General features: G+C 38.6%; 1 protein-coding gene and 1 pseudogene across 1 annotated transcript in view; both read left to right on the plus strand.

The window, feature by feature from the left end:
• The window catches only part of LOC146685874 (calpain-1 catalytic subunit-like), a 101,105-nt gene that overhangs the window by 55,528 nt on the left and 37,424 nt on the right, over positions 1–8,153 (plus strand). The window lies entirely within an intron of this gene.
• On the plus strand, positions 242–2,506 carry LOC146685877 (uncharacterized; annotated as a pseudogene).

Here is an 8,153-nt window from a genome sequence, read left to right on the forward strand (position 1 = left end):
GCCTGCATTCCAGCTTCTTAGACTCTACGCAAGTGGACAGAGTATCAGTGTTTGGCCACTCTTACAGACACTGACTTCTGTCAATTCACTTCTACTGATCGGGCACCTCACTCCAGGAAGACAGAGGGCTGCAAGCCTGTCATCATTTCCAGTGTGGCTTTGTATTCTTGGGGTAGCATCAGATTTTTCCCACAAATATTCAAAGGTAACACTTGTTTTAAGCTTAGTTATTAAATCAAAAGTCTTCCCTTGTGTCATGTCTGTGAAGGTTCTCATGATGTCCTTTGATGTAGTCTCTCTCTTCACTTGCATACCCACTACAGAGGCAGTGGAGACTGTCAGAAAACGACTGCAAGAAGACAGCTCCTTGGAAGACAGGACCAACTTCACACCCGATCAGATGTGCACACTGTTAGACCTCTGCCTCACCACTACATATTTCAAATACAACGAGGGTTTCTACAGACAAAAACATGGCTGTGCCATGGGTTCCCCTGTGTCACCTGTTGTAGCCAACCTTTACATGGAGGAAGTGGAAAGGAAGGCTCTTGGCTCTTTCAAAGGAAGAGTACCCAGCCACTGGTACGGATATGTAGATGACACCTGGGTCAAAATCAAAAGGCAAGAAGTGGAATCCTTCACTGCACACATTAACACCGTGGATAAAAACATCAAGTTCACCAGGGAAGACACAAAGGACGACTGTTTGCTTTTCCTGGACTGCGCTGTGCACATTGAAGAGAACGGCAAACTCAACATCGAAGTTTACCGGAAGCCCACACACACGGACCAGTACCTCCTCTTTGACTCCCATCACCCTCTGGAACACAAACTTGGAGTAATTAGGACACATCCCTCTCCCCCCCCGGGCAGAACATGTTCCCTCTAAGCCTGAAGGGAAAAAGAAGGAACACACACATGTAAAGGAAGCACTCAAAACGTGTGGCTATCCTAATTGGGCGTTTATAAAGTCAGCAAAGATGCACAGAAAAGAACATCAGATACCAGCGAGGGAGGATAAGAAAGACAGATGCAACAACATTGTCATCCCCTATGTACTAATTAGACTTAGTAACCGACACCCCATACCAGCATTACATAGACACTTGGGGGCTGAGCTGGGTGGGTGGTGTTAAAAGCACTTGTTTTGTAGATATATTTTTTCAGACACGGCACAGTCTCCTTTGTGGCAAAACCTTCAAACTTCACCATCCTCAGCTGAAACAACAACATCTTAACACCATCTTCATGAACTGCTGAGCCAAACTTGATCCATCAGTGCTGGACTGCACAGATAACTACATGCCACAAGGAGACTGCTGTGTTATGAACTGCCATACCAGTGTGTCTTCAATGGAGAAGATGACACACCCATCACCTGACCTCCTGCCTGATCTGGAGACCATCATCATGCTGCCACACTACACACCTCTGAGACCATCAATGATGACTCATACTGAGGAAACTGTATTTCCTGTCAGAGATGCTCAGTGATCCTCAGAGCAGAGAGCGGTATGATTCTTTATCTTTGATTTTAAAAAAAAATGTCAGTGTTTTTTAATTCAATTAATTAATTTAAATCCTGTTTATTGCATAAATAATTCCACACTCAAATGATTATACTTGTTGACACTTTTTGAGTTTTAATTCACATTATGGATTACAAATCTATGCTTTTTCTACTCTGTCTCTCTGTGCAGGTATTGCTGTCTTCTGAGTTCTTCAGTGTTCCAACTGAGACATTCAAACCTCACTGCAGAGCTCATGTCTTTCCTCACCATCATGTGAGTGTGAGATTGCTCTGGATTCTGGTTATATGGCCTGCAGCACCTATAAGGTATTTCAATATTGTTCATTGTATAACTTATTTGTAGTTTTTAGGCCTTAACACAACTAAAATGTTCCTTTTTCTGTATTTTTTAGAATAAGCTCGTCCAGTGTGCCTGCATTCCAGCTTCACAGAAAAGAACATCAGACACCAGCGAGGGAGGATAAGAAAGACAGACACAACAACATTGTCATCCCCTATGTAGCCGGTGTATCAGAAAAACTCAGGAGAGTTTTCTCCAAATACGACATCCCAGTGTACTTCAGACCCAGTAACACACTCAGACAGAAACTGGTTCACCCGAAAGACAAAACTCCTAAACACAAACTTAACAATGTGGTGTACGCTGTACAGTGCAGCGAGGAATGCCCAGACTTCTACATCGGAGAGACCAAACAGCCACTTCACAAGCACATAGCACAACATAGAAGAGCCACCTCCACGGGACAAGACTCAGCAGTTCATCTGCATCTAAAGGACAAAGGTCAGTCTTTGAGGATGCCAATGTTCACATTTTGGACAGATGGAGGAGTGAAAGAAGCCATTTACGTCCACTGTGAGCGACCATCTTTAAACAGAGGCGGTGGTTTACGACACCAACTGTCTGCCATCTATAATCCAGTTTTGAGTTCCCTCCCCAGACACCGTAACGTCCACTCACATCCTGGGAGTGGGTGATTTCCTGTCCTCGGGAAATCACATGATAGGGTGGGGCCAGGTTTCACAATGAGCTCACCCGAAACCCTGGCTGATTGGGACCCACACCCACTTTCACACCTTGGCTCATGTGATTAGGTAGAGGATCATCAGGGGGTTCTTTGTCCCTGTTTGGGGGGAAACTCCCACTGGGTTTAAATCTGGGACTCTCCACCATTGACCCTTAGAACTGAAGAAGCTTCTCGGATGAGAGGTGAAACGTCTTCAAGGAACTCAAAGAAGTCCAGACGCTTTTCTTTCCAAGCTCCTTAGACTTCACTTGTGTTAATTACATTTTATTTGTTGTTGTTTTCTTTTAGATTTATATGCAGTGATTGGATGCGGTGGAGCTTTGTTAACCGTGTGGAAAACATCTGTTTGTGATGATATTTACAATGAGGCTTTAAGGTGACAGTTTCCATGTAATTTCAATCCTCTTACTAAGCAAAAACATGTTTGCAATTAACATATTTTTTCAGTTTTGTCTTTTGGATTTATGGTTAACATTCCTCTGTGACAGCAAATACTAAACTGGTCCAAGTAACCAGCATATCATTGGTCAAAGGCAAAAAGGACCACATGTCACACTAGCAATGTGTTAGTATAGAGTAGGTCTAACAGTGGTTTTCCACATCTGCTCTAATATATATAGATAATGGGTCAGACATATAAAGTCATTTTGAAAAGTTCATAAAGGTCATTTATATGTGTTCCTCTTTATCATTTTATATCAGGTCACACAGCTGACTTGAGTTTTGATCAGAGTAGAACCATAACATTCATGCTAATGGTTCTACTGTTTACAGTTACTTTATGATGGATTTCACCCTGGTCACAGCACTATGTGAAAAGCTGTTAGAGGTAAAGTTAAGCCAATTAATACATCATCATAAGTCACTCTCTAACGCAGGGCAGTGATTATTATTCACTGTAATTTATTCCACAACAATGTTCTTTATTTGATTCTTTAAATATGCACATCGATTGTTTAGCTCTGTGACTCTCCACACCTGAAATATATCACAATGTGGACTTCATTTCGACAGTATTTTGTAGATTGGTACCATATTTATCATCGAATCATCTTGTGCACTTATTAACTAAATGTTGTTTGTTTGTTTTTTTTGTTTGTTTGTTTGGGGGGTTTTTGTTGCCATTTTTACCTTTCACCAACTGTGTAAATTCTGCAATTTTACCTTGGTTTTGTTTCACATCAGTTTATCTGCTGGCTGGTATTCCTGTCTTCCTTCTCTCACCCCAACCGGTCGCAGCAGATGGCCGCCCCTCCCTGAGCCTGGTTCTGCTGGAGGTTTCTTCCTGTTAAAAGGGAGTTTTTCCTTCCCACTGTCGCCAAAGTGCTTGCTCATAGGGGGTCATATGTCATATGATTGTTGGGTTTTTCTCTGTATCTATGAAGCGCCTTAAGGCGACTTTTGTTGTGATTTGTTGCTATATAAATTGAATTGAATTGGTTTTCTTTCTTTTCTAATGTTTCTGGTCATTTTTCACAGTTAAACAAGTAACTTTGAGGTTACGTCATCGTTTTCAGCTGTTATCTGTATACATTTTTTTCCTAATAATTACATTTCTGCAAAATTATAGCAGTTCTGGTAAGTTGTAATATTTCTGCCAAGTTATTAATTTTTTAATAAATTATTACATTTCTGCTAAGTTGTAGCTTCTGGTAAACTACAACATTTCTGCTGAATTGTTATGTTTCTTCTAAGTTATTGCATTTCTGCTAAGTTATTACATTTTTGCTAACTTGATGTTCTTCTGCAAAGTTATTAAAATTTCAACAACTTTTTAAACACTGACTTTGATTTCTTCAGCTTCTTCAGCTATTTTCAACTATTTTCAGCAGACAGCTTCAGCTTTACAGTTTCCTCTAAGTGATTGCAGTTCTGCTAAGTTATTCCATTTTAGCAAAGTTCCTTTGCTTCTGCAAAGTTTTTACAATTTCTGCAACTTTTCAGCTTTTTCAGCTACTTTTTGCATACAGCTTCAGCTTTAAGCATCCACACTGCATTTTCGCAGGAAATGCAAATTTTTCTAGTTATTATTATTATTCTTAGGACTTCCGTACACTTTTCGCCGTAGAACTACTTCCACAATTTTCAGCCGATTTTCACCGTTCAAATTTTAAACTATTCAGCTATTTTTGCTAATGCCGGCTATGACTTTTGCTATTTTTAACTATTATACTTTTTAAAATATTCCACTTTTTTCCTTTAATTTGTCCCATTGAAATGAATGGGAAACTTCAGCAATTCTGCTAAAATTTGCTTGTTTTTGAAACTTAACTACTTCCTCATACTTTCACCTAGAACAACCATTCAAATTTTAAAATGTTCACAAATTATTGGGCTATTCAGGTATGATTCAGCTTTTTCAAATCTTTTACTGTTTTACTTTTATGCCTCTTAAAGTTTTGAGTTGCAAAATTGTGATTTTTCACAAAATACATGCGTTGTTATGGTTGCTATGCTCTTGGCTTCCAGTGTGCCACTGAAGCTTTTGCAGTCTTCTCTTCATGTCCGAACAACTGTTTGCTACTTGCTCAATTTTCACTCAACTTCCACAAATTATACATCAAAACGTAGGTATTTTTTCTGGCTTTCAGAAAATGTCACTATCATTGTTGTGGTATTCATAGAACTTTCGCAAATCTCCTCAGACTAACACAAGGTCAGAAAACTCTCCATATAAAGTCAATGGAGAGTTTGTTCAAAATCACCGCTGCATTTCTGTAATGAGAGGCATATTCGAATCGTCATATCTCCTTAACGAAGCAAAGTTAAGACATGAGGCTTGTCCCGGCATATCTTCAGACACTCCTGACGCTCACAATTCAAGAATTTCTTTCTCAACTATTACCGTTCTGAAATGAGTTGGACTTGTTTGAGGGTAGGAAATTCGTCCTTCGCTCAGATTTCTTCAGATTTCAAACCCTGGAAATGAACCACTTTTTTCTCTCGTCATAACTTTTTGTTGGATTTCCACAGAGACCTGAAAATTTCCATGATTGTTCACCAAAGCCTGCTGTCTCTTACGGTGAAAGAATGATATCGATACTCCAAATAGATTTCAAGTTACAAAGCGTTGTTTGAGGGCAAGTCAAGGCAGTTTTTGCTTCGCTCTACTCAGTTATGGTGCATTAGAAGTCAAATATCTTTAATAATTCATATTTTAATGATAAATTGTAAACACTGGAAGATTCCCCCATGTCTTCTGAACAAAACGGTGTAAGAATGACCGTTCTAGCCCCTACGGTTAGGAAATTATGGTCATTTGTTTGAGGGGAGTCGTCACTATGAGAAATAGACTGCAATAATCCTGTGCCTCTCTCTGCTGCGTGTGTAAAAAGATGCACCTGTTTTGGCGGGAAAACGTAAACAGCCACTCTGATTGGTGGATTTAAATTCGGCAGCTCTCTCCCTCTGTGTCTGTGTGTGTGTGTGTGTGTGTGTCTGTGTGTGTGTGTGTGTGTGTGTGTGTGTGTGTGTGTGTGTGTGTGTGTGTGTGTGTGTGTGTGTGTGTGTTTAGTGGGAGAGAGAGAACCCTACCCTTATTTGGCAGCATGTCATTGTAGGATTTAAATTGAATATAGTTAGACTGGTTGACTGGATTAGAGCCTGTGTTTGTGTGTCCCTCTCTGCATTTCTGTTTCAATATGCCTCCATATTTGTAATTTTGTAAGTTATTGCTATTCTGCTAAATCATAGTATTTCTGGTGCTTTTCGGTACTTGTGCTAAATACAGTATTTCTGCTAAATTATAGTATTTCTGCTTTATTATACTATTTGTGCTAAAACATAGTATTTCTACTAAATGTAGTATTTCTGCTTTTTATACTATTTGTGCTAAATTATAATATTTCTGCTTTTTATACTATTTGTGCTAAATTATAATATTTCTGCTTTTTATACTATTTGTGCTAAAACATAGTATTTCTACTAAATGTAGTATTTCTGCTTTTTATACTATTTGTGCTAAATTATAATATTTCTGCTTTTTATACTATTTGTGCTAAATTATAATATTTCTGCTTTTTATACTATTTGTGCTAAATTATAATATTTCTGCTTTTTATACTATTTGTGCTAAAACATAGTATTTCTACTAAATGTAGTATTTATGCTTAATCATACTATTTCTGCTTTTTATAGGATTTGTGCTTAATATAGTATTTCTGCTTTTTGTAGGATTTGTGCTTAATACAGTATTTCTGCTAAATTATAGTATTTCTGCTTTTTATAGTATTTGTGCTAAAACATAGTATTTCTACTAAATGTAGTATTTATGCTTAATCATAGTATTTCTATATATTTCTGCCAGGTCCCCAGGCAGCCAATCCTCTGTGAGGACTTAGACATTCAAATTTTCAAATCAGGGCCTGCACGGTTTCCCAGCCAATCTTATATGTGTCCTGAGGCATTCAAATTTGCATATTGGGGCCTTCATGGCTTCTAAGCCAGCCAATCATATCTGAGGGCTGAGGAATTCAAATCCACAAATCAGGGCCTGCATGGCTTCCCAGGCAGCCAATCATATATGTGGTCTCAGGCATTCAAATTTGCATATTGGGGGAATTCGTGGCTTCTAAGTCAACAAGTCATCCATGTCGTATATCTCTAAAAATTCACATTTTAATGATAAATTGTTAACACTGGAAGATTCCCCCATCTCTTCTGAACAAAACGGTGTAAGAATGACCGCTCTAGCCCCTACGGTTTGGAAATTATGGTCATTTGTTTGAGGGGAGTCCTCACTATGAGAAATAGGCTGCAATAATCCTGTGCCTCTCTCTGCTGCGTGTGTAAAAAGATGCACCTGTTTTGGCGGGAAAAAGTACACAGGCTCTCTGATTGGTGGATTCAAATTCAGCAGCTCCCAGGCTGACCTAGAAACTTACTTCTCTCTCCCTGTGCATTTTTTTGCTGATTTTTTCATTTAACAAGTATATTTGAGGGACCCTCAGCATGTTCAGCATTTTTTCAGCTGTCCATTTTGCTTTTCCAATTTTTCTGTTTAACTTATTACTATTGTGCTAAATCATACTGTTTCTGCTATTTCATAAGATTTGTGCTTAATATAGTATTTCTGCTTTTAATAGGATTTGTGCTTAATATAGTATTTCTGCTTTTTATAGAATTTGTGCTTAATATAGTATTTCTGCTTTTTATAGAATTTGTGCTTAATATAGTATTTCTGCTTTTTATAGGATTTGTGCTTAATATAGTATTTCTGCTAAATTATAGTATTTCTGCTTTTTATAGTATTTGTGCTAAAACATAGTATTTCTACTAAATGTAGTATTTATGCTTAATCATAGTATTTCTATATATTTCTGCCAGGTCCCCAGGCAGCCAATCCTCTATGAGAACTTAGACATTCAAATTTTCAAATCAGGGCCTGCACGGTTTCCCAGCCAATCATATATGTGTCCTGAGGCATTCAAATTTGCATATTGGGGCCTTCATGGCTTCTAAGCCAGCCAATCATATCTGAGGGCTGAGGAATTCAAATCCACAAATCAGGGCCTGCACGGCTTCCCAGGCAGCCAATCATATATGTGGCCTCAGGCATTCAAATTTGCATATTGGGGAATTCGTGGCTTCTAAGTCAA

This window comes from Copadichromis virginalis, linkage group LG19 (genome assembly GCF_057382275.1).
Source record: "Copadichromis virginalis isolate Kocher_CV1m ecotype Utaka linkage group LG19, C_Virginalis_male_GT1.1, whole genome shotgun sequence".
Classification (NCBI taxonomy): domain Eukaryota; kingdom Metazoa; phylum Chordata; class Actinopteri; order Cichliformes; family Cichlidae; genus Copadichromis; species Copadichromis virginalis.